The following is a 26,786-nucleotide window of genomic DNA, read 5'->3' as shown; positions in this document are numbered from 1 at the left end:
AAGCACAAAGAAGCAAATCGCTATCTCTAAACTGTCCCTCAGTCAGCAAACAGCGTCCTGTCACTAACTGAATTCACAGCAGAGTGATCGCAAAATGGCGCCAGCGACTTTTAAACTGCATCATGACATCATTTCAGCAGCCAATCACAGCCTTGCCAGTAGTTTCATGCCGTCCATGCTAAACAGGATATGCCCACACTTGGAATCATTCTCATTGGCTGAATTTCTGCATTTTGAATCTTGGAACTTCCGATTCCGGTATCCGATACGCGGCAAGTATCGGAATCCCGGTATCGGAATTCCGATACCGCAAGTATCGGCCGATACCCGATACTTGCGGTATCGGAATGCTCAACTCTACTTATGAACAGTTGAAAACAAAGCCAGTCTTACAGCAAGTGCATACTAAAATCTTTCCATATGGATCTAAAACACCTCTAGTTAAAATGGGACAATTTGATGCTGAACTTAGCTATAAAGAAAATAGGCAGAAAACCACTTTTCACACATTACAAGGATCAGGAGGCTGTCTTCTCAGCTATCACACTGCCTTGAAGCTAGGACTCATCCAGATTGTTCATACCATAACCGACCCTGCAGACCTGGATGTACAAGCCATGGTGAACAGTTTTCCCTCCCTATTTAGTGGATTAGGAAAATTAAAGGACTCTCAAGTGCATCTTCATGTGGATGACAGTGTTCGTCCAGTAGCCCAGGCTCACAGGTGTATTCCATTTCACCTGAGAAAGAAGGTAGAAAAGGAACTCCAATTACTCATGGATGATATAGAATATGTACACTGGCGCCTATTCACCTGAAAGTGTAGAGTAAGATGCTGTGGGAGCTGCAAGTGGTTACAACAGGTTCTGTGCCAACCCTGTTAAAAAGAACAACCAAGAAGTAAAAGATAGTATGTACCACTGCGCTACCCAAGAATAGAACAAAAAAGCTAAGACTTACTTGGTAAGGAATCAGTTATTGAGTATAAGAGCCACTTGTTCCTTTAGAAGAGGGGTAGAACCTAATGGTAGTATATTATAAAAGGGGATATCTGTTGTGAATTTGCTTTTTGCTCCCTCTAGTGGTTACTAGTTTTTTTGACTCTGGTTTTTCTGTCATTCCTTTTATCCGCACCTGGGTCGTTAGTTAGGGGTGTTGCTATATAAGCTCCCTGGACCTTCAGTTCAATGCCTGGCAACGTAGTTATCAGAGCTAGTCTGCTGTGCTCTTGTCTACTGATCCTGGTTCCAGTTATATCAGCTAAGTCTGCCTTTTGCTTTTTGCTATTTGTTTTGGTTTTGTATTTTTGTCCAGCTTGTTCCAAATCTACATCCTGACCTTTACTGGAAGCTCTAGGGGGCTGGTGTTCTCCCCCCGGACCGTTAGACGGTTCGGGGGTTCTTGAATTTCCAGTGTGGATTTTGATAGGGTTTTTGTTGACCATATAAGTTACCTTTCTTTATTCTGCTATCAGTAAGCGGGCCTCTCTGTGCTAAACCTGGTTCATTTCTGTGTTTGTCATTTCCTCTTACCTCACCGTCATTATTTGTGGGGGGCTTCTATCCAGCTTTGGGGTCCCCTTCTCTGGAGGCAAGAAAGGTCTTTGTTTTCCTCTACTAGGGGTAGCTAGATTCTCCGGCTGGCGCGTGTCATCTAGAATCAACGTAGGAATGATCCCCGGCTACTTCTAGTGTTGGCGTTAGGAGTAGATATATGGTCAACCCAGTTACCACTGCCCTATGAGCTGGATTTTTGTATTCTGCAGACTTCCACGTTCCTCTGAGACCCTCGCCATTGGGGTCATAACAGTTTGCCAGGCCAGTATTAAATGTTTAATGCATTGCAGAAGAGGGATTATAAGAAAGAAGATTCTGAGTTTTTTTTTTTTTTTTTCTTCTTCCCCTTTACCTCAGAGTGGCTATGCTTGCTGCAGACATGAATGTCCAGACCTTGATTACAAGTGTGGACCAGCTGGCTACTCGTGTGCAGGGCATACAAGACTATGTTATCAGAAATCCTATGTCAGAACCTAAAATACCGATTCCTGAACTGTTTTCCGGAGACAGGTTTAAGTTTAGGAATTTCGTGAATAATTGTAAATTGTTTTTGTCCCTGAGACCCTGTTCATCTGGAGATTCTGCTCAGCAAGTAAAAATTGTTATTTCGTTCTTACGGGGCGACCCTCAGGATTGGGCTTTTTCGCTGGCACCAGGAGATCCGGCATTGGCTGATCTTGATGCGTTTTTTCTGGCGCTCGGTTTACTTTATGAGGAACCCAATCTTGAGATTCAGGCAGAAAAGGCCTTGCTGGCTATGTCTCAGGGGCAGGACGAGGCTGAAGTGTATTGCCAAAAATTTCGGAAATGGTCCGTGCTGACACATTGGAACGAGTGTGCACTGGCCGCTAATTTTAGAAATGGCCTTTCTGAAGCCATTAAGAATGTTATGGTGGGTTTTCCCATTCCCACAGGTCTGAATGATACTATGGCACTGGCTATTCAAATTGACCGGCGGTTGCGGGAGCGCAAAACCGCAAATTCCCTCATGGTGTTGTCTGAACAGACACCTATTTCGGTGCAATGTGATAGAAAAACCGCAAATTCCCTCATGGTGTTGTCTGAACAGACACCTGATTTAATGCAATGTGATAGAATCCTGACTAGAAATGAGCGGAAAATTCATAGACGCCGGAATGGCTTGTGCTACTACTGTGGTGATTCTACACATGTTATCTCAGCATGCTCTAAACGTATAGCTAAGGTTGTTAGTCCTGTCACCGTTGGTAATTTGCAACCTAAATTTATTCTGTCTGTAACTTTGATTTGCTCACTGTCATCTTATCCTGTCATGGCGTTTGTAGATTCAGGTGCTGCCCTGAGTCTCATGGATCTCTCATTTGCTAAGCGCTGTGGGTTTACTCTTGAACCATTAGAAAATCCTATTCCTCTTAGGGGTATTGATGCTACACCATTGGCAGCAAATAAACCGCAGTATTGGACACAGGTTACCATGTGCATGACTCCTGAACACCGCGAGGTGATACGTTTCCTGGTTTTACATAAAATGCATGATTTGGTTGTTTTAGGGCTGCCATGGTTACAGACCCATAATCCAGTCCTGGACTGGAAGGCTATGTCAGTCTCAAGTTGGGGCTGTCGTGGTATTCATGAGGATTCCCTGCCTGTGTCTATTGCTTCTTCTACGCCTTCGGAAGTTCCGGAGTATTTGTCTGATTATCAGGATGTCTTCAGTGAGTCTGAGTCCAGTGCACTGCCTCCTCATAGGGACTGTGACTGTGCTATAGATTTGATCCCAGGCAGTAAATTTCCTTAGGGAAGACTGTTTAATCTGTCGGTACCTGAACATACCGCTATGCGTTCATATATCAAGGAGTCTCTGGAGAAAGGACATATTCGTCCGTCTTCTTCCCCTCTTGGTGCGGGATTCTTTTTTGTGGCAAAAAAGGACGGATCTTTGAGACCTTGTATTGATTATCGGCTTTTAAATAAGATCACTGTCAAATTTCAGTATCCTTTACCGCTGTTGTCTGACTTGTTTGCCCGGATTAAGGGTGCCAAGTGGTTCACCAAGATAGACCTTCGTGGTGCGTACAACCTTGTGCGCATTAAGCAAGGTGATGAATGGAAAACCGCATTCAATACGCCTGAAGGTCATTTTGAGTACTTGGTGATGCCTTTTGGGCTCTCCAATGCGCCTTCAGTTTTTCAGTCCTTTATGCATGACATTTTCCGGAAGTATCTGGATAAATTTTTGATTGTTTATCTGGATGATATTTTGGTTTTTTCTGATAATTGGGATTCGCATGTGGAGCAGGTCAGGTTGGTCTTTAAAATTTTGCGTGAAAATTCTTTGTTTGTCAAGGGTTCAAAGTGTCTCTTTGGTGTACAGAAGGTTCCCTTTTTGGGGTTCATTTTTTCCCCTTCTGCTGTGGAGATGGACCCAGTCAAGGTCCGAGCTATTCTTGATTGGACTCAGCCCTCGTCAGTTAAGAGTCTTCAGAAGTTCTTGGGCTTCGCTAACTTCTACCGTCGTTTTATCGCTAATTTTTCTAGCATTGTGAAACCTTTGACGGATATGACCAAGAAGGGCTCCGATGTAGCTAACTGGGCTCCTGCTGCCGTGGAGGCTTTCCAGGAGTTGAAACACCGGTTTACTTCGGCGCCTGTTTTGTGCCAGCCTGACGTCTCACTTCCCTTTCAGGTTGAGGTGGATGCTTCAGAGATTGGGGCAGGGGCCGTTTTGTCGCAGAGAGGCCCTGGTTGCTCTGTTATGAAACCTTGTGCCTTTTTCTCTAGGAAGTTTTCGCCTGCCGAGCGAAATTATGATGTGGGCAATCGGGAGTTGTTGGCCATGAAATGGGCATTTGAGGAGTGGCGTCATTGGCTCGAGGGTGCTAAGCATCGTGTGGTGGTCTTGACTGATCACAAAAATCTGATGTATCTCGAGTCTGCTAAACGCCTTAATCAGAGACAGGCCCGCTGGTCATTGTTTTTCTCCCGCTTTGATTTTGTTGTCTCGTATTTACCAGGTTCAAAGAATGTGAAGGCCGATGCTCTTTCTAGGAGCTTTGTGCCTGATGCTCCTGGAGTCGCTGATCCTGTTGGTATTCTTAAAGATGGAGTTATCTTGTCAGCTATTTCTCCGGATCTGCGACGTGTGTTGCAGAGATTTCAGGCTGATAGGCCTGAGTCTTGTCCACCTGACAGACTGTTTGTCCCGGATAAGTGGACCAGCAGAGTCATTTCCGAGGTTCATTCCTCGGTGTTGGCAGGTCACCCGGGCATTTTTGGCACCAGAGATCTGGTGGCCAGGTCCTTTTGGTGGCCTTCCTTGTCAAGGGATGTGCGGTCATTTGTGCAGTCCTGTGGGACTTGTGCTCGAGCTAAGCCTTGCTGTTCTCGTGCCAGCGGTTTGCTCTTGCCCTTGCCTGTCCCGAAGAGACCTTGGACACATATCTCCATGGATTTCATTTCTGATCTTCCGCTATCTCAGGGCATGTCCGTTATCTGGGTGATATGTGATCGCTTCTCCAAGATGGTCCATTTGGTTCCTTTGCCTAAGCTGCCTTCCTCTTCCGATCTGGTTCCTGTGTTTTTCCAGAACGTGGTTCGTTTGCACGGCATCCCTGAGAATATTGTGTCAGACAGAGGATCCCAGTTCGTTTCCAGGTTCTGGCGATCCTTTTGTAGTAGGATGGGCATTGATTTGTCGTTTTCGTCTGCTTTCCATCCTCAGACTAATGGACAGACGGAGCGAACCAATCAGACTTTGGAGGCTTATTTGAGGTGTTTTGTCTCTGCTGATCAGGACGATTGGGTGACATTCTTGCCGTTGGCTGAGTTTGCCCTTAATAATCGGGCTAGTTCCGCCACCTTGGTTTCGCCTTTTTTCTGCAACTCTGGTTTCCATCCTCGCTTTTCTTCGGGTCATGTGGAGCCTTCTGACTGTCCTGGGGTGGATTCTGTGGTGGATAGGTTGCAGCAGATCTGGAATCATGTGGTGGACAACTTGAAGTTGTCACAGGAGAAGGCTCAGTGCTTTGCCAACCGCCGCCGCGGTGTGGGTCCCCGACTACGCGTTGGGGATTTGGTATGGCTTTCTTCCCGCTTTGTTCCTATGAAGGTCTCCTCTCCCAAATTTAAACCTCGTTTTATTGGGCCTTACAAGATATTGGAAATCCTTAATCCTGTATCTTTTCGTCTGGATCTTCCTGTGTCGTTTGCTATTCACAATGTATTTCATAGGTCCTTGTTGCGGCGGTACATTGTGCCTGTAGTTCCTTCTGCTGAGCCTCCTGCTCCGGTGTTGGTTGAGGGCGAGTTGGAGTACGTGGTGGAGAAGATCTTGGATTCTCGCCTCTCCAGGCGGAGGCTTCAGTACCTGGTCAAGTGGAAGGGCTATGGTCAGGAGGATAATTCCTGGGTGGTCGCCTCTGATGTTCATGCGGCCGATTTAGTTCGTGCCTTTCATGCCGCTCATCCTGATCGCCCTGGTGGTCGTGGTGAGGGTTCGGTGACCCCTCACTAAGGGGGGGGTACTGTTGTGAATTTGCTTTTTGCTCCCTCTAGTGGTTACTAGTTTTTTTGACTCTGGTTTTTCTGTCATTCCTTTTATCCGCACCTGGGTCGTTAGTTAGGGGTGTTGCTATATAAGCTCCCTGGACCTTCAGTTCAATGCCTGGCAACGTAGTTATCAGAGCTAGTCTGCTGTGCTCTTGTCTACTGATCCTGGTTCCAGTTATATCAGCTAAGTCTGCCTTTTGCTTTTTGCTATTTGTTTTGGTTTTGTATTTTTGTCCAGCTTGTTCCAAATCTACATCCTGACCTTTACTGGAAGCTCTAGGGGGCTGGTGTTCTCCCCCCGGACCGTTAGACGGTTCGGGGGCTCTTGAATTTCCAGTGTGGATTTTGATAGGGTTTTTGTTGACCATATAAGTTACCTTTCTTTATTCTGCTATCAGTAAGCGGGCCTCTCTGTGCTAAACCTGGTTCATTTCTGTGTTTGTCATTTCCTCTTACCTCACCGTCATTATTTGTGGGGGGCTTCTATCCAGCTTTGGGGTCCCCTTCTCTGGAGGCAAGAAAGGTCTTTGTTTTCCTCTACTAGGGGTAGCTAGATTCTCCGGCTGGCGCGTGTCATCTAGAATCAACGTAGGAATGATCCCCGGCTACTTCTAGTGTTGGCGTTAGGAGTAGATATATGGTCAACCCAGTTACCACTGCCCTATGAGCTGGATTTTTGTATTCTGCAGACTTCCACGTTCCTCTGAGACCCTCGCCATTGGGGTCATAACAGATATCATAAAGTCAATGAAATAGATAAAAATAAAATAGTGCAAATAAATAGTAGGGGATATTGCATATATACACTTACTTATTGTGTGAAGCTGTTATGTGCTACACTGTGAGGTATTCCTGTGTGGATACTGATATTAATCCGTCCACAGGTTTAGGAAATATTTCTGTAGGGAAATAGTATATTGCGTATTATGGAACATAAATATACAACCTCAACCTAATATTTAGTATTAATGTCGATTCGAACTACTCACTGCTTGTGTAGAGCTCTGGCAGCTGCACCTGTTAGTGCTTGCTTGCCGCAGTGAGGTGAACCGGTACTAATAAAAAAAGGGAATAGAATGGTAATGTAAACAATCTGACGTGATATGAACAAAATGTCCTAGAACTTGAAAGAACTGGCAATATCAGAGGAATTAAATTAGCCGTTCACTCACCAAATACTTGCTGGGGTTAGCGCTTGTATGTGTAGTTAGCAGCGCCAATTTCATCCGGCAATTGGTGGTGCGGGGTGATATCAGGGGTTTCCTGCAGAGACGCGTCCTAACGAGAGCGCAGGAGCGCGGGAGAGCACCAGTGCCTCGCGTGCCCCGGCCGGAAGCAACGCTGAGGACGCGGTGGTGAATAGGGGGCGGAGCTGATGTGACGTCACACAGAGTAAGGACGGGAGCGTGGTGGTCTCCACATACAAGCGCTAACCCCAGCAAGTATTTGCTTCCTCTGATATCGCCAGTTCTTTCAAGTTCTAGGACATTTTGTTCATATCACGTCAGATTGTTTACATTACCATTCTATTCCCTTTTTTTATTAGTACCGGTTCACCTCACTGCGGCAAACAAGCACTAACAGGTGCAGCTGCCAGAGCTCTACACAAGCAGTGAGTAGTTCGAATCAACATTAATACTAAATATTAGGTTGAGGTTGTATATTTATGTTCCATAATACGCAATATACTATTTCCCTACAGAAATATTTCCTAAACCTGTGGACGGATTAATATCAGTATCCACACAGGAATACCTCACAGTGTAGCACATAACAGCTTCACACAATAAGTAAGTGTATATATGCAATATCCCCTACTATTTATTTGCACTATTTTATTTTTATCTATTTCATTGACTTTATGATATCCCCTTTTATAATATACTACCATTAGGTTCTACCCCTCTTCTAAAGGAACAAGTGGCTCTTATACTCAATAACTGATTCCTTACCAAGTAAGTCTTAGCTTTTTTGTTCTTTTCTTGGGTAGCGCAGTGGTACATACTATCTTTTACTTCTTGGTTACTCATGGATGATGATGTCATAGAAACTGTTTCTGGTCCCACTCCGTGGGTCTCTCCACTTGTGGTAGTTCCAAAACCAAAGACTCCAGAGCAGGTGAGACTGTGTGTTGACATGCGCCTGCCCAACACTGCTATTCAAAGGGAAAGACACATCTCACCCACAATTGATGACATTATTCATTTATTAAATGGAGCAACCGTTTTTTCAAAGCTCGACCTCAATAAGGGCTATCATCAACTAAAATTGAGTCCAGAATCCAGATACTTAACAACATTTTCCACCCATGTGGGTCTCAGAAGATACAAAAGATTGACGTTTGGGGTCTGCTCAGCAGCGGAAATTTTTCAAGATACGATAAGGAGCGTCATTCAACATATTCCATATGCCTTTAATTACAGTGATGACATACTGTTTTTTGGGAAAACTCAAGCTGAACATAATTGTGCTCTATATGCTATCTTTGAATGTCTGCTCTCTGCTGGACTCACTTTAAACAAAGAAAAATGCAAATTTGATAAAAATTCATTGGAGTTCTATGGTCACATTTTCTCGGCGGAAGGAGTACGACCTGATCCCAAGAAAGTGGAATCCATCAGAGCAGCTTCAATTCCCACAGAATGCCAGTGAAGTGCGCTCTTTTCTTGGAATGGCAAGCTACTGTGCTAGATATATTCCAAATTTTTCGACAATCAGCACTCCATTAAGGGAACTTACGAAACAAAATTGCGTTTTTCAATGGTCCCAAGACTGTCAGGCCTCTTTTGAAACAATTAAAAACGAACTCTGCTCAACAACCACCATGGCCTATTTTGATCCAGCTCTTCGAACCGAACTGATTGTGGATGCCAGTCCAGTGGGACTGGGTGCAATTTTAGCACAATGCAAGGATGACAATCAAAGTCCCCACATCATTTCTTATGCAAGTAAAAGCTTAACAAGCACTGAAAGAAAGTATTCGCAACCTGAAAAAGAAAGCTTGGCAGTCGTCTGAGGATGTGAACACTTTCACTTATTTCTCTATGGAGCTCCCTTCACTATTGTCACAGATCATCAAGCTGTCCTTACAATTTTTGGAAATCCCAGAGCTAAAATACTGGCACAGATTGAACGATGGGGTCTACAGGACTATAATTACAAAATTGTTCACAAACCTGGAAAATACAGCAATCCGGCTGATTATCTCTCAAGACATCCTACGAATGATGATCTACCTGTGCATTCCTCCATTGAAGAATACATCCACTTTGTTACAGCTCACGCCGTGCCAAAAGCACTTTCTGTTGATCAGTTTGTGAATACAACAACAAGTGACAAGACACTCTGTGCCTTAATACAAATTATCCAAAACAGAAGGTGGCATGAAATTCAAAAGAAAAAATTTCCTGAAGATGGGATTGATCTGAAGGAGTTAAAACTATTTTCAAATGTACATGAGGAATTATCAGTCACTGAAGACCAACTCATCCTTCGTGGTACCAAACTGGTTGTACCTAAGGCCTTGCGCAACCTAGTCATACAGATAGCACACGAAGGTCATCTAGGAATTGTTGGCACAAAAAAGTTACTCAGAGAAAAAGTGTGATTCCCAAATATGGATAAATTGGTGGAAGAGAAGATTAGACATTGCTCCACCTGTCAATTAATTACTCCATCGTCAACTCTAGAGCCATTACATATGTCTCCGTTACCCACTGCTGTATGGGAGGAAGTGGCAGTCGGCATATATGGACCATTACCAAATGGCCAATACATTCTAGTTACAATTGATGAATATTCTAGATACCCTGTCATTTCATTCATCTCTTCAATGTCTGCTAATAGTGTCATACCAGAACTGGATGACATATTCTCTGCATATGGCATTCCAAGAGTGGTCAAAACAGATAATGGACCTCCATTCAATGGACATGTGTTTGCACAGTTTTCTGAATACTTGGGGTTCAACCACAGAAAGATCACACCTTGCTGGCCGCAAGCTAATGGAATTGTAGAACGTTTCATGCGCACCATGGGGAAACGAATCAAGGCAGCTAGCCTGGAGCACACCCCACTGAAACAGTCACTATACAAATTCATGCGCAATTACCGCAATACGCCACATTCCACCACTAATGCTGCTCCATCTCATCTAATGTTCAGCAGAACTCTTTGTACATGGATCCCTGATGTGACCAGTCATCCCTTACCAAATGACTCTTCAGTGCGATCAACAGATTTCTTTAGCAAGCAAGCCATGAAACATTATGCAGACAGAAGGGGAGGGGCACAGCCATGCGCCATCAAAAGAGGTGATATGGTTGTTGTGCGTCAAAAATCAACCAACAAAACCTCAGCTGTATATAGTCCTGCAAAATATAATGTTACTGAGAGAAAAGGCAATATGGTCACAGCTGAATCTGAATTTTAAAATCATACTGCAGAACAATGGTAATGAACTCCCACCAGAGGAAGATTTGATACTCAATGGTGGAGAGGACCAACAAGAGGTGGCTGATCTGTCAGCACTGGACACCCCCAATGAACCCAGACATTACCCTACACGGGAAAGAAGGGCTCCATCGAGACTTATTGAAGAGATATAATAAAAAAAAGGGGGGAATTAGACAATACAGACATATGGTTTTTCATGGACATTTTCGTGTTGTTGCATTGTCAATATTTGTTTTAGGTTGTTAATATATATATATTAAAAAAAAAATGGGATGATGTAATGTATAAGAATTAGATCTGTCTCTTTAAGAAAGTGAGGGTGGGAGTTGAGTTTAGTTTCAGTTTCTGATATAGCCTGAGGAGAAGATGTTATGCTGTGTACTGGAGGAAAAGAGGAGAAGAATAAAATAGAGTTAAAGCTTACTCTCTCTTAAATTCCTTACACCGTGTGGATGCTACACCTATGACATCATATCTCTCTTCCTGTGTTAGCAGCTCGAATTCTCCTTGTTTGTTTCCCATGCCCTGTGCATTTGTATAGACACATTTTAGTTTGTAGTCGGTTCCTCTATTTTCCTTCAGAGTTTGTTGTTTTTGTTCTTTATTTCCATTTCTAATAGCAGGGTTCTCTAAAGAATTCACTAGCTGCATATTTTTTCCTGGCCGTATATTTCCCATGCTATATTGCTTTAGTTTAAAGCTCTAGTATAGCAAGGAGTCTGCCAAATTTGTGTTTTCCTGTTTTCGTAAGATGTAGTCCATCATACAGGTAATTCATTCCATGGTCATGAAACCCAAAGCGTTGCTCACGGCACCATCGATGTAGCCAGTTGTTTACCTGTAGAATCCTGTTCAATCTCCTTGATCCATGTCCATCCACTTGGAGGATGGATGAGAAGAGGACCAGCGCTCCCACTTCCTTCACTTTTCGACCCAGGTCTTCAAAGTCTCTGCATTTAGCTTCCAGATGCTCTTTGCTGTGTCATTTGTTCCTACTTGTATTAGTAGTCATAGGTAGAGATGAGCAAATATTTCAATGTTTAATTCGAATTACGATCGCTGACTTTTCAATATTCGCCGTTTTATTTGTTGAATATTCATCGAACATAGCCGAACGCCATTCAAGTTAATGGGAGGCAAAAACAAACGCATGCACAACACCTTCTAACAGCCCTAAAAGCTGCCAAAACAGAACAAATGAGGGACAGACACCAGGAAAGTGGCCTCAATTCACCCACATTGCAAATTGTAGCATGGCACAGCAGCGATCAGCCATGCATGAGGTATCATGATCTGGGCCAGCATATATAGCTTTCAACTGAACGTCATAGCAAGACGAGGTGGGTGAGAGATCGGTGTAAACCTGCTGTGCTAGGAGCCCTGATACCACATACAACAGCTCAACCTGCTGTCATGCTGAGCCACTCTCAGGTGGCAATAAATATCAGTTCCATAGACTACCACTGTCAGAAATATCTAAGGATAGTAAGCATGAAGGATACCCAACCAAGAGTCTACACATTTCCAAAAATTATTAGCAGACACTACCAAAGTGGCATCAATTTCACCATGGTATAAATAGGATAATAGGGACCAACAGGTCTTCCAATACACCCAACCCAGCAGATGAAAACCCAACCAGGAGTGTTCACATTTCCAAAAATTATTGGCAGATACCACCAAAATTAGCATCAATTTCACCACAGTATAGATAGCATAATATGGACCGACAGGTCTTCCACTACACCAACCCCAGCAGATGGACACCCAATCAGGAGTTTTCAAATTTCAAAAAATGAGGGCCTGACACCACTGAAGTGGCATAAATTGCACTAGAGTATAAATAGTGTAGTAAGGACCGACACGTCTTCCACTAGGGCCAACCCGTCTGATGTAGACCAACCATGACAGTTCACATTTCCACAAATCTGCAGCAGCAACAGCAGGCACAGAAGCCACACTAAATATATCATAGAGTTCAGTTACGCAAGATTAAACATTCGCGGGTCCCTATCCAGGGTGGGAAGCATCTGGCAAAATAGGGTTTTATATCCTGGAGCTAACAGAGTGGCAATTCAGTAGTCAGCACTATTTCTAATCATACCTATACAGGGATCATGTTACAGATAGTGCAGCAAGAAGGCACTCATATGTTGGACTCTATCATGAAGTCCAAGCCAATGCTGTGTTGGTGGCTGGGTAACACTGATGCTTGTTTCCTCCATCCCTGTTATGACCTGGTGGTTACGGAGAAGCACTGATATGACCTGGTGGGTAAAATGAGTCATGGGACAAGCTCTGAGGAGGTGGTAACTTTACTGACCGCAAACCCTACTCCTAACACCAACACTAGAAATAGCCGTGGGACGTTCCAAACTCTCCCTAGACGCCTCGTCACGGCCTAAGAACTAACTACCCCTTAAGATGGAAACAGAAAACTATCTTGCCTCAGAGAAATTCCCAAAAGGAAAGATAGCCCCCCACATATATTGACTGTGAGTAGAGAGGGAAATGACATACACAGAAATGAAATCAGATCTTAGCAAAGGAGGGCCAATTCTAATCTAGATAGACAGAAAATAGGAAAGGATACTGTGCGGTCAGTATTAAAAACTAAAAAATCCACGCAGAGTTTACAAAAATGATCTCCACACCGACTCACGGTGTGGAGGGGCAAATCTGCTTCCCCAGAGCTTCCAGCTAGCCTGAATATTTCATAATGACAAGCTGGACAAAAGAAACATAGCTTAACTAAGCTGAAAGGTCCAAAGCAAATGGACAACCAATGAACTAGCAAGAACTTATCTTATGCTGAAATGGACAGGCCATCAGAGAAATCCAAGTAGAGATCTGAATCCAACCCAGAGAACATTGACAGCTGGCATGGACTACAGACCAGAGCCAAGTTAAATAGCAAGGCCAGTGGAGCCAATTAGTGAAAGCAGCTGCTGCAGAACCTCAAGGAGCAGCAGTTCCACTCGAAACCACCAGAGGGAGCCCAAGGGCAGAACTCACAAAAGTACCATTCATAACCACAGGAGGGAGCCCAAGAACGAAATTCACAACAGTACCCCCCCTTGAGGAGGGGTCACCGAACCCTCACCAGAGCCCCCAGGCCGATCAGGACGAGCCAAATGAAAAGCACGAACCAAATCGGCAGTATGGACATCGGAGGCAAAAACCCAAGAATTATCCTCCTGGCCATAACCCTTCCACTTAACCAGATACTGAAGCTTCCGCCTCGAAAGACGAGAATCCAAAATCTTCTCCACCACATACTCCAACTCCCCCTCAACCAACACCGGAGCAGGACGGTCAACGGAGGGGACCATGGGCACCACATATCTCCGCAACAAAGATCTTTGGAACACATTATGAATGGAAAAAGAAGCTGGAAGGGCCAAACGAAAAGACACAGGATTGATAATTTCAGAAATCTTATAAGGACCAATAAAGCGAGGCTTGAACTTAGGGGAAGAAACCTTCATAGGAACATGACGAGTAGACAACCAGACCAGATCCCCAACATGAAGCCGGGGACCAACGCACCGACAACGGTTAGCAAAACGCTGAGCCTTTTCCTGAGACAACGTTAAATTGTCCACCACATGAGTCCAAATCCGCTGCAACCTGTCCACCACAGAATCCACATCAGGACAGTCCGAAGGCTCAACCTGCCCCGAAGAAAAACGAGGATGAAAACCGAAGTTACAAAAAAAAGGCGAAACCAAGGTAGCAGAACTAGCCCGATTATTAAGGGCAAACTCGGCCAACGGCAAGAAGGTCACCCAATCATCCTGATCAGCAGACACAAAGCATCTCAAATAGGTTTCCAAGGTCTGATTGGTTCGCTCCATTTGGCCATTTGTCTGAGGATGAAATGCTGATGAAAAAGACAAATCAATGCCCATTCTAGCACAAAAGGACCGCCAAAACCTAGAAACGAACTGGGAACCTCTGTCAGACACAATATTCTCCGGAATGCCATGCAAACGAACCACATGCTGAAAGAACAATGGAACCAAATCAGAGGAGGAAGGCAACTTAGGCAAAGGTACCAAATGGACCATCTTAGAAAACCGATCACAAACCACCCAGATGACAGACATCTTCTGAGAAACAGGAAGATCAGAAATAATATCCATGGAAATATGCGTCCAAGGCCTCCCAGGGACCGGCAAAGGCAAAAGCAACCCACTAGCACGGGAACAGCAGGGCTTGGCCCGGGCACAGGTCCCACAGGACTGCACGAAAGAACGCACATCCCGCGACAAGGAAGGCCACCAAAAGGACCTGGCAACCAAATCTCTGGTACCAAAAATCCCAGGATGACCAGCCAATACAGAACAATGAATCTCAGAAATTACCTTATTAGTCCATCTATCAGGAACAAACAGTTTCCCCACTGGGCAGCGGTCAGGTTTATCAGCCTGAAACTCCTGAAGCACCCGCCGCAAATCAGGGGAGATGGCAGAAAGAATAACCCCCTCCTTGAGAATACCAGCCGGCTCAAGGACTCCCGGAGAATCAGGCAAAAAACTCCTAGAAAGGGCATCAGCCTTCACATTCTTAGATCCCGGAAGATATGAAACCACAAAATCAAAACGGGAGAAAAACAGAGACCATCGAGCCTGTCTAGGATTCAACCGCTTGGCAGACTCGAGGTAAATCAGATTCTTATGGTCGGTCAAGACCACAACGCGATGCTTAGCTCCCTCAAGCCAATGTCGCCACTCCTCAAATGCCCACTTCATAGCCAACAATTCCCGATTGCCGACATCATAATTACACTCAGCAGGCGAAAACTTTCTGGAGAAGAAAGCACACGGTTTCATCAAAGAGCCATCAGAACTTCTCTGAGACAAAACGGCCCCTGCCCCAATCTCAGAAGCGTCAACCTCAACCTGAAAAGGGAGAGAAACATCTGGCTGACGCAGTACAGGGGCAGAAGTAAAGCGACGTTTAAGCTCCTGAAAGGCCTCCACGGCCGCAGAGGACCAATTCACCACATCAGCACCTTTCTTCGTTAAATCGGGCAGAGGTTTAACCACACTAGAAAAATTAGCAATGAAGTGGCAATAAAAATTAGCAAAGCCCAAAAATTTCTGAAGGCTCTTCACAGATGTGGGTTGAGTCCAATCATGAATGGCCTGGACCTTAACAGGGTCCATTTCAATAGCCGAGGGAGAAAAAATGAAACCCAAAAAAGAAACCTTCTGAACTCCAAAAAGGCACTTAGACCCCTTCACAAACAATGCATTAGCACGAAGGATCTGAAATACCATCCTGACCTGCTTCACATGAGACTCCCAATCATCGGAAAACAACAAAATATCATCCAAATATACAATCATGAACTTATCCAGATAATGCCGGAAAATATCATGCATAAAGGACTGAAACACAGATGGAGCATTAGAGAGCCCGAAAGGCATCACAAGATATTCAAAATGGCCTTCGGGCGTATTAAATGCTGTTTTCCATTCATCGCCCTGTTTAATACGAACAAGATTATACGCCCCTCGAAGGTCGATCTTGGTAAACCAGCTAGCCCCCTTAATCCGAGCAAACAAATCAGAAAGCAAAGGTAAAGGGTACTGGAATTTGACCGTGATCTTATTGAGAAGGCGATAATCTATACAGGGCCTCAAGGAGCCATCCTTCTTGGCAACAAAAAAGAACCCTGCTCCCAACGGTGACGAAGACGGGTGAATATGCCCCTTCTCTAAGGACTCCTTTACATAACTCCGCATAGCGGCATGCTCTGGCACAGACAGATTGAAGAGTCGACCCTTAGGGAACTTACAGCCAGGAATCAAGTTAATAGCACAATCACAGTCCCTATGAGGAGGTAGGGAACTGGACTTGGGCTCATCAAATATATCCTGGAAATCCGACAAAAACTCAGGAACTTCAGAAGAGGGGGAAGAGGAAATTGACATCAAATGAATATCACAATGCATCCCTTGGCAACCCCAACTAGTCACAGACTTAGATTTCCAGTCCAGCACCGGATTATGTAGCTGTAACCATGGAAACCCCAGCACAACAAAATCATGCAAATTATGCAACACCAAAAAACGAATATTTTCCTGATGTGCTGGAGCCATGTACATGGTCAACTGTGTCCAGTACTGAGGTTTATTCTTGGCCAATGGCGTAGCATCTATCCCCCTCAAGGGAATAGGACTCTGCAAAGGCTCCAAGGAAAAACCACAGCTCTTGGCAAATTCTAAGTCCATTAAGTTCAGGGCAGCGCCAGAATCCACAAATGCCATTACAGAAAAGGACGACAATGAGCAAATCAGGGTAACAGACAAGAGAAATTTAGGCTGTACAGTACTAATGGTAACAGACCTAGCGACCCTCTTAGTTCGCTTCGGGCAATCAGAAATAGCATGAGTAGAGTCACCACAGTAAAAACACAGCCCATTCTGACATCTGAATTCCTGCCGTTCTGCTCTAGTCAAAATCCTATCACATTGCATAGGCTCAGGACTCAGCCCAGAGGACACCGCCATATGGTGCACAACCTTACGCTCGCGCAGGCGCCGATCAATCTGAATGGCCAGAGGCATTGATTCATTCAAACCAGCAGGTATGGGGAACCCCACCATAACATCTTTAAGGGCTTCAGAAAGACCCTTTCTGAAAATAGCTGCTAGGGCATCCTCATTCCATTTTGTGAGCACAGACCACTTTCTAAATTTCTGGCAGTATACTTCTGCTGCTTCCTGACCCTGACACAGAGCCAGCAAGATTTTTTCTGCCTGATCCACAGAATTAGGTTCGTCATACAGCAGTCCGAGTGCTTGAAAAAATGCGTCTACATTGAGCAATGCAGGATTCCCTGGCTCTAGGGAGAATGCCCAGTCCTGCGGGTCTCCACGCAGCAGAGAAATGACAATCTTCACCTGCTGAATGGGGTCACCAGAGGAACGGGGTCTCAAAGCAAAAAACAATCTGCAGTTATTTTTAAAGTTCAGAAATTTAGATCTATCCCCAGAAAACAAATCAGGAATAGGAATTCTAGGCTCTAGAACCGGAGTCTGAACAACATAATCTTGGATACTCTGTACCCTTGCAGCGAGCTGATCAACACGCAAGAACAGACCCTGAACCTCCATATCAGCACCAAAATCCGGAACCACCCAAAGATTAAGGGGAAAAAAAAGACAAAACAAGCTGCAAAGGAAAAAAAAAAATGGCTCAGAACTTTCTTTTCCCTCTTTTGAGATGCATTTAACACATTGTGGGCCAGCTGTACTGTTATGACCTGGTGGTTACGGAGAAGCACTGATATGACCTGGTGGGTAAAATGAGTCATGGGACAAGCTCTGAGGAGGTGGTAACTTTACTGACCGCAAACCCTACTCCTAACACCAACACTAGAAATAGCCGTGGGACGTTCCTAACTCTCCCTTGACGCCTCGTCACGGCCTAAGAACTAACTACCCCTTAAGATGGAAACAGAAAACTATCTTGCCTCAGAGAAATTCCCAAAAGGAAAGATAGCCCCCCACATATATTGACTGTGAGTAAAGAGGGAAATGACATACACAGAAATGAAATCAGATCTTAGCAAAGGAGGGCCAATTCTAATCTAGATAGACAGAAAATAGGAAAGGATACTGTGCGGTCAGTATTAAAAACTAAAAAATCCACGCAGAGTTTACAAAAATGATCTCCACACCGACTCACGGTGTGGAGGGGCAAATCTGCTTCCCCAGAGCTTCCAGCTAGCCTGAATATTTCATAATGACAAGCTGGACAAAAGAAACATAGCTTAACTAAGCTGAAAGGTCCAAAGCAAATGGACAACCAATGAACTAGCAAGAACTTATCTTATGCTGAAATGGACAGGCCATCAGAGAAATCCAAGTAGAGATCTGAATCCAACCCAGAGAACATTGACAGCTGGCATGGACTACAGACCAGAGCCAAGTTAAATAGCAAGGCCAGTGGAGCCGATTAGTTAAAGCAGCTGTTGCAGAACCACAAGGAGCAGCAGTTCCACTCGAAACCACCAGAGGGAGCCCAAGGGCAGAACTCACAAAAGTACCATTCATAACCACAGGAGGGAGCCCAAGAATGGAATTCACAACACATCCCCTCTCGCCAACCACGAACAACATTGAAGGGATGATTGTCCACAACTGATGGACTGCGATCTCCAAGGCATATCAATTTTAACACTGCCTGATTGTGGTAAGCCTTGGCTGCGCAGCATGGAGGTGGTGGGGATTCACTATGCACTGTTGGAATGCGTGTCTCATTAAAGCAGAGGTTGAGGGCACAGTTGGAGGCCCTAGGGGAAACAGAGGAGGAGGCAGAAGCAGTGGAGGAAGTGTTAAATATCGAGGTTTGTCCTGCAAGCCTTGGGGATTCCAAGACTTGTGGAGCAGCGCCTGCCCCCCACAGCCACCCAGTGCCCAGTCAGCGAGATGTAATGCCCTTAGCCATTTTTACTCATCCAAGTGTCTGCGGTGAAATGCACCCTAGCAGACATAGATTTAATCAAGGAATGGGTGATTTTGTCTTCAACACTCTGGTGTAGTGTAGTCACAGTTTTCTTAGAAAAGTAATGGTGACTGGGCAACTGGTGGAACTGGGGATCTGCGACGGCCATCAGCTTTCAGAAACCGTCTGTATCTACCAGGCGGAAAGGCAGCATTTCTGTGGCCAGCAGATTTGAGATGGTGGAGTTCAACCTCTTAGCTTTGTCATGCATAGAAGGAAACAATCTTTTATGGAGCACAGCATTAGCAACAAAAAATTATATTTTAAACTCTGCACCACCTCCGCAAACAGCTGAATTTTAGCGGCAGTAAATGACAAGGTGAAATATGGCATGCTGAATCGTGTTAGTCACAGAAGAAAGAATTGTTTGAGTGTGGATGAGTCTGACTCCTGTATGATAAAGATTTGCTCCAAACAATTTTAAAATACGATCTCCCCTACTGTATGACATTAGTAACACAAGAATTTTGGAGGGGGCCCATGGATCAGACTTCTGTAACAGACTAGATGCTACAAACAATTTGAAAGATGTCACTTACTGTACAATGTTAGTAACAGAAAAAATTTTTGGTTGTCTGTGGATTGGGCCTCTACAACAGACTAGATACTACAAACAATTTGAAAGTGTGATATCCCCTACTATACGACGTTAGTGACAGAATAAATTTTGGTGGGCCTGTTGATCTGGCCTCTATAACAGACTAGATGCTATAAAAATTTTGAAAGTGAGATGTTTCCTACCGTACGACGTTAGCAGCAGAATAATTTTTTGGGAGGGCCTGTGGATTAGGCCTCTATAACAGACTAAATGCTACAAACAATTTGAAAGTGAGATGCCCCTACTGTATGAAGTTAGCAACAGAATAATTTTTTGGGAGCCTGTGGATTAGGCCTCTATAACAGACTTGATGTAACAAACAAAGTGAAAGTGAGATGCCCCCTACTGTATGATGTTAGCAACACAATATTTTTTTTGGAGTGTGGATCTGGCCTCTATAACAGACTACATGCTACAAACAATTTGAATGTGAGATGACTCCTACTGTATTTCGTTAGTAATAGAAGAATTTTTGGGGGCCTGTGGGTCAGGCTTCTATAACAGACTAGATACTTCAAACTATTTGAAAGTGAGATGTCCCCTACCGTACGACGTTAGAAGCACAATAATTTTTTTGGGGAATGTGGATCCGGCCTCTATAACAGACTAGATGCTACAAACAATTTAAAATTGTGATGTCCCCTACTGTATGACGTTTGTACCAGAAGAATTTTTGGGGGGCCTGTGGATCCGGCCTCTATAACAGGCCAGATGTAAAAAAAATTTGAAAGTGAGATGTCTCCTATTGTACGACGTTAGTAACAGGATAATTTTTGATGGCCTGTGGGTCAGGATTCTATAACAGACTAGATACTACAAACAATTTGAAAGTGAGATGTCCCCTACTGCACAACGTTAGAAGCACAATAATTTTTTTGGAGTGTGGATCTGGCCTCTGTAACAGACTAGATGCTACAAACAATTTGAAAGTGTGATGTCCCCTACTGTATGATGTTAGTACCAGGATAATTTTTGGGAGGCCGATGGATCTGGCCTCTATAACAGACTAGATGATACAAACAATTTGAAAGTGAGATGTCCCCCACTGTATGACGTTAGTAGCAGAACAATTTTTGGGGCAATCTGGATCAGGCCACTGAACAGACTATATGCTGCAAACATTTTGAAAGTGAGATGTCTCCTACTGTACGACATTAGTAATAGAAGAATTTTTGGGGGGCTTGTGGATTAGGGCTCTATAACAGACTAGATGCTACAAACAATTTGAAAGTGAGATGTCCCCTACTGTACGACATTAGTAACAGAAGAATTTGGGGGGACCTGTGGGTCAGGCTTCCATATCAGACTAGATGCTACAAACAATCTGAAAGTGAGATGTCCCCTACTGTGCGACGTTAGTAACAAAATAACTTATTTTTTACCTTTGTGTGACGCCTGCATAACATAGATTTGCTCCAGACAATTTCAAATTTAGATTAAGCCCGCTTTATCACATTTGTAAACCCCCCAATTTTTTTTTTTTTTTTTAAAGCTACAGAAATTTGTTTTTGTTATGTGCGTGAGGTCTGCAGACAGCTTAATTTGAACCCAGCAAAATGACAATGTGTTAATCGGCAGGCTGTATCACATTTTGCAGCATAAATAATTTTTTTAAAAAAAATGTTAATGATAGTTAGGTCTGCAGACAGCTTCATATCACCAACTCAAAATTACAACGTTGAATACGGCGTGCTGTAACACATTTAGCACCAGAAAAAAATATTTTTTTAAAATTTGCATGAGCTACGCAGACTGTGTAATTTCACCGCCACTAAATAACAAGGTGAGATATGGCATGGTAAATCACGCTAGCAACTGCCCCCAAAAATAATTCTTCATGCTCAATTCACAGACCTATGTCACCACAGCACTAAATGACAAAGTGGGATATGGCATGCTGTTTCACAATTAGCTAGTGTAAAAATTAGATTTTGAACGCTATACTTGTGTATGGAGCACAATAGAAGCAGTGCACAACACACTTGCATGACATATGCCCTGCTGGCTTTGTCTGTGGACCTCAGTAACTGCAAGAAAAATTGTAAAAATTGCTGGACGGTAAGTGAGACACACAGGACACTACCTAGGTAAACTATCTGAAAAAGAAACAACCACCTAGCTAACTACCTACAATCTATCTGCTAACACTGTCAGCATCATTAGCAGCCTCTGTGCGCTGTTACAGGGTCAAAACGGTGCTAAAACAAGATGTCCGCTCTTTATATGGAGAGGGACGTGTGATTTCAGCAGCTAATGACACAAGCCGTTGTGTGAGTACATTGTGGATGTTTCCTGTGCTCTCATTGGCTAGCTGCAATGTGCACACATAAAGTTAAGGGGAAAAAAAATACTGTTTACAAGGGCTATATCCGTGCCGAATTTATGTTTGTCGATCATTTTCCAAACAATTTTGCTCATCACTAGTCATAGGTAGTCATCTATAGCACTAAAGAGTCTTGATATCCTATCATACACATCTTTGAATTTGGGCACCTTGAACACAGCAAACCTCTCATGTGGTAATGTCTGGTCAGCAGAATAGCAGCTTCTGTTATTCTCAGTAGGGAATCTCCCACAACCACCACTCTCCTTTTCTTCTTCACCACAGCATTAATCTTCCTCCTTTAAAAAGGCTTCTAATTTCTGGAATGTTCTTTGTAAGCAAAGCAATTTTTAATATATAACTTTATAGTTGTCCTGCGTGAAAGCCTGGTAGCTGTTTTTAGTTTCAATTCATAAACAAAACTGTCTTGACTTATTTTTGGAGTCATGACTAGTGATGGGCAAGCACTAAAATGCTTGGGTGATCGTTTCTCGGGTTGAGCAAATTGGAATGTGAGCCCAATGTAAGTCTATGGGAGACTTGTTTAGAATTGAGAGCCCTCAGTGGTTGTTACCTTTTAATGACTAACTGAAATGATGGTAGCAAATTGCAAGCTTTCGAGACTACTCAGGTCTCTTCATCAGGCATAGACTAAAAAAAATTCTGAAGAATCACATATTTATGCACAACACATCACAGAAAAACACCATAGATAAGACAGGTGACATGAAGCAGAATTGCCATTATGTGAGTGATAAACAGTTATGTCCATAAATATTGGACCAGTTCATAGATAAGGAATGTTTTATTGTCCTCTGAGTGGGATCTGGATCTGTTATGATGACCCCACATGATCTGAGGGGCAAATTCCTTAGTTGATGTAAAAAGACATAAATCCATGCGACACATTCATTCCTGCACTGAGAGTGTCACAGTTCATCATCAGCTTATATTCCCATACTCTTCTGTCTCTCTGAGATTTGAAGTTACCTTTTATTACAAGTAATTTCATGTCCATAATGTTATGATTGGGGAGACAAGCTCCCTGTCCTTTCCAACAGCTGCAGGAACCTTCCATTGCAACCAGACAAAATGTAAAACCTGTCCATTTATAATGACCACGGCCAAGATAAAGATCCCCAATTCACATCAGGACTACAAGATAGCAGGTACTTTCAGCTGCATCACTTCTAATGTGGTATACCTAATTATTTGTACTGTAAGAGTCATGTCGGTCTGGTAGTCGGGGGCAGGTATATCTCGCCCAGGTATTTGTCCTATGTGAATTAGGCCGCTCAGTATCTTCAGGATACCGAGGGGTTAATAAGTGCAGGAATAAAGGCTGACCAGCTGGAGGTTTCAGGTGTCAGCCTGGGGCACACAGAATGCCTGTCTGTGTGAGGCAAACGTGAGTGAGAGCTGTGCTCGTGACCTGTGTAATGTTAGCTGGGAGGGAGAAGCCCCCCAGTTGTTAGATAGGAACGTATTTGTATAGTTAGCGCCGGACAGGCAAGGATTTATTTTTATGTTTTGTTTTCTGTATTTGCTTTCACTTTAATAAACCTGACCTGAGGTCAGTCTACTTGGAAACCTGCTGTCACCTCAGAGTTCAATGCACAAACCACGTGACCTTTGACCCCAGCAAAGGCGATCCCGGAGTGTTTTGTTACATTGTGGTGGGGAACGCGGGCATTCCGTGGCACAGGCGACAGTATGGAAGACGTGGTGAAAGCCCTAGTACAGTCCGCTGCTGTACAGCAGGAAGCTAATCGCTTGATGGCCACACAGCTGAAGGAGTTGGTGGACGTGACGACTGCAGACCGCCAGCTTCTCCAACAGGTGGCGCAGCGCTTGGTGAGCATGCCTGAGGCTAACCCGGAAGCAGAGTCCAGGAGAATCCATGTGAGTCGGTACTGGCAAAAGCTGACCGCAGAAGATGACGTCGAGGCGTACCTGACAACGTTTGAGCGGACAGCGTTGAGAGAGAAGTGGCCGAAGGAACGATGGGCCGATCTAATTGCTCCGTTTCTCTCCGGTGAGGCCCAAAAGGCTTACCATGACTTGGACCCGGAAGTCGCTCAGGACTTTGAGAGGCTGAAAGCTGAGGTCCTGGCCTGGCTGGGTGTGACGACGGCTGTCCGTGCACAGAGGGTACATCAGTGGACCTATCAGCTAGATAAACCGCCGCGATCGCAGATGTTCGACCTGATCTACTTGATAAAGAAATGGCTGCAAACCGAGGTACTGACAACTCCGGAGATAATCCAGCGCATCGTTCTGGACAAGTACCTGAGAGTACTACCACCGGCGCTGAAAAAGTGGGTGAGCCAAGGAAATCCCGCGACAGCGGATCAATTGGTGGACTTGGTGGAGCGTTATTCCGTGGCGGAAGGACTTCCTGATGATACCGCTACTACCCGAACTGTACCTCCTCCTCGTGGAACTGGTAAGACTGTTCCAGGGACTGCGGGGGAAGGAAAATTGCCAAAAACTGTGGGGGAGGAACACGGGACTGCTCGCACCCCGAGATCAAGGGTGTCGGACTCTGGTTTCAATAGGGGGCCTGTTAGGTGTTTCCGTTGCCATGAGAAGGGCCATGTTTCTGCAAACTGTCCTGTTACCACTGAACCCATGCAGTGCGACGTTACGGACTCTAAGAAACGCATGTCTTTGGTTACACGGCTAGTAAGTGTGAATGCGGGTCAAAATGATACAGCGAAACACCTGCGTGAATTGTCTGTAGATGGGAAAAATGTTGTGGCATTGCTAGACTCTGGAAGTGTGGTGACTCTGGTGAAAGCCAGTCTGGTGGCACTTCCATCTGGTCCGTCTGATAAATTTTCTGTAACGTGTGTGCATGGTGACACCTGCTCATATCCTACAGCGGTCATATGTATCTCCACTCCCTATGGGTCTGTGCAACACAAAGTGGGACTCGTTCCCGCATTGTTACATGATATAATCCTGGGCAGGGATTTTCCTCATTTCTGGCAGTTGTGGGAGAATCAGTTGCTCCTTCACGGTAGCTGTAACCATGAATCTTCCCCCATGCCATCTGGAGGTCCCGAGTTCCTAGACGAGAGCCCACAGGAAGATGTTGCTGGGGAGGTTATTGAATCTAACCTTCAGTTCCCCTTCTCAGTTATGGCGGGGGAAACTGAGGAAACTGAGGAAACTCAGCGAGAGGCGGAGGCAGACAGCCATCCAGCACCCTGCCTACCCGATTTGGGAGTTAAGTTGGATGACTTCCACAGCGAACAAATGAAAGATCTTACCCTGACTCAGGCTAGGAAAAATGTAAAAGTGATAGATAGCGTACCCGTAGAACCTGACACTAGGCTAGCGTACCCGTACATGGTTCTTGAGAATGATTTACTCTACCAGGTAGAAAAAAAAGGGGAAGACACTGTGCAACAGTTAGTGGTACCCAAACCTTATCAGCGGAAGGTACTGGACCTGGCCCACGGACATATAATGGGGGGACATCTGGGGGTACAAAAAACCACAGAAAGAATATTGCATTATTTTGTGTGGCCTGGAATACACAATGATGTGCGTAACTATTGTGAGTCCTGTCCAGAGTGCCAAATCTCGGCACCTAAACCTCGGTACTGTAGCCCTTTGGTACCCCTCCCTATTATTGGGGTCCCGTTTGAGAGAATTGGGATGGATTTGGTTGGGCCCCTTCCCCGGTCCGCACGTGGGCATCAACATATCCTCGTCATCATGGACTATGCCACTCGTTACCCCGAAGCCATCCCTTTGCGTAACACTGCTACCAAAACGATCGCCAAAGAGTTGGTACAAGTGTTTAGTCGGGTGGGAATTCCAAAACAGATACTCACCGACCAGGGACTCCCTTTATGTCAAGGGTGATGAAGGAGCTCTGCAGGCTCTTACAAATAGACCAGTTGCGTACGTCTGTCTATCACCCTCAAACAGATGGCCTGGTTGAGCGGTTCCATAAAACCTTAAAACAGATGCTCCGGAAGGCGATAGACAAAGATGGGAAGAACTGGGATTACTTGTTACCCTATTTGCTGTTTGCCATTAGGGAAGTTCCCCAGTCTTCCACAGGATTCTCGCCTTTCGAGCTATTATATGCCCGTCGTCCCCGTGGACTGTTGGACGTCGCAAAAGAAACCTGGGAAGGTCAAGTCACTCCCTTTAAAACGGTGATAGACCATGTAACGCAAATGCAGGACCGGATTGCTGCTGTCATGCCCCTTGTTAGGGAACATATGTTACAGGCCCAGGGAGCCCAGAGGCAAAGTTATGATAGAGGCGCCAAGGTCCGTACGTTTGCACCCGGGGATAGGGTGTTGATCCTAATCCCTACGGTGGATAGTAAATTTCTGGCAAAATGGCAAGGCCCCTTTGAGGTCATGGAACGAGTTGGAGAAGTGAACTATAAAGTGCACCAGCCTGTTAAGAGAAAACCAGAGCAGATTTATCATGTGAATCTGATAAAACCCTGGAAAGACCGCGCTGCCCTAACAGCGGATCTGCCCCGTCCGGTTTGCTCACCTACCATACCGGAGGTGCAGATTGCCGAGACTCTCTCTGAACGACAAAAATCTGAGGTTAAGCAGTTTTTGTTACAGAACCAACAGTTTTTCTCGGAAAAACCTGGCCAGACTAGGCTAGTGAAACATGAGATTGTCACAGAGCCTGGTGTCACAGTTCATGTGAAGCCATACCGGATTCCGGAAGCACGCCGTGAAGCCGTCTCCCAGGAGGTGAAGGCCATGTTGGACTTAGGAGTCATTGAAGAGTCGCACAGCGCCTGGTCCAGTCCAATCATGTT

The sequence above is a fragment of the Ranitomeya variabilis genome, chromosome 1, assembly GCF_051348905.1.
Source record: "Ranitomeya variabilis isolate aRanVar5 chromosome 1, aRanVar5.hap1, whole genome shotgun sequence".
Lineage (NCBI taxonomy): Eukaryota > Metazoa > Chordata > Amphibia > Anura > Dendrobatidae > Ranitomeya > Ranitomeya variabilis.
This window is presented reverse-complemented; position numbering follows the sequence as displayed.